Below are 310 nucleotides of genomic sequence, written 5' to 3'. Positions count from 1 at the left end.
CAGACTACTCTTAATGCTCAGGCTGCTGCCAGAGAAGCTGACATATCCCAAGTTGTATCTGAGCAAAAGCAGAAGATCAACAAGCTGGAAAAGTTCTTGCGCCAGTCTATTCCGGCATACGCTGATTTCTTGGAGACTGAATCAGATGAGCCAACGAGCACGGATCCTCTCACAACCAACCTACCTGCAACAGCTCCACAATCAACTCCACCATCAACTTCTTAGGTTACTAATCCATCACTTTTTGTTTAGTCGCTCATGAACTTGTCAGTGTTTGTTAAGATGACTTGTGTTTTATGACTTATGACTT

The 310-nt window shown here is 43.5% G+C and overlaps 1 protein-coding gene across 1 annotated transcript in view; it reads left to right on the top strand.

Annotated features, from left to right (window-relative positions):
* The window catches only part of LOC111829223, a gene marked incomplete at its 3' end in the record, with an annotated part of 11,309 nt that overhangs the window by 2,172 nt on the left and 8,827 nt on the right, over positions 1–310 (top strand). The window lies entirely within an intron of this gene.

The sequence above is a fragment of the Capsella rubella genome, unplaced genomic scaffold (assembly GCF_000375325.1).
Source record: "Capsella rubella cultivar Monte Gargano unplaced genomic scaffold, Caprub1_0 scaffold_17, whole genome shotgun sequence".
Lineage (NCBI taxonomy): Eukaryota > Viridiplantae > Streptophyta > Magnoliopsida > Brassicales > Brassicaceae > Capsella > Capsella rubella.
This window is presented reverse-complemented; position numbering and strand designations above follow the sequence as displayed.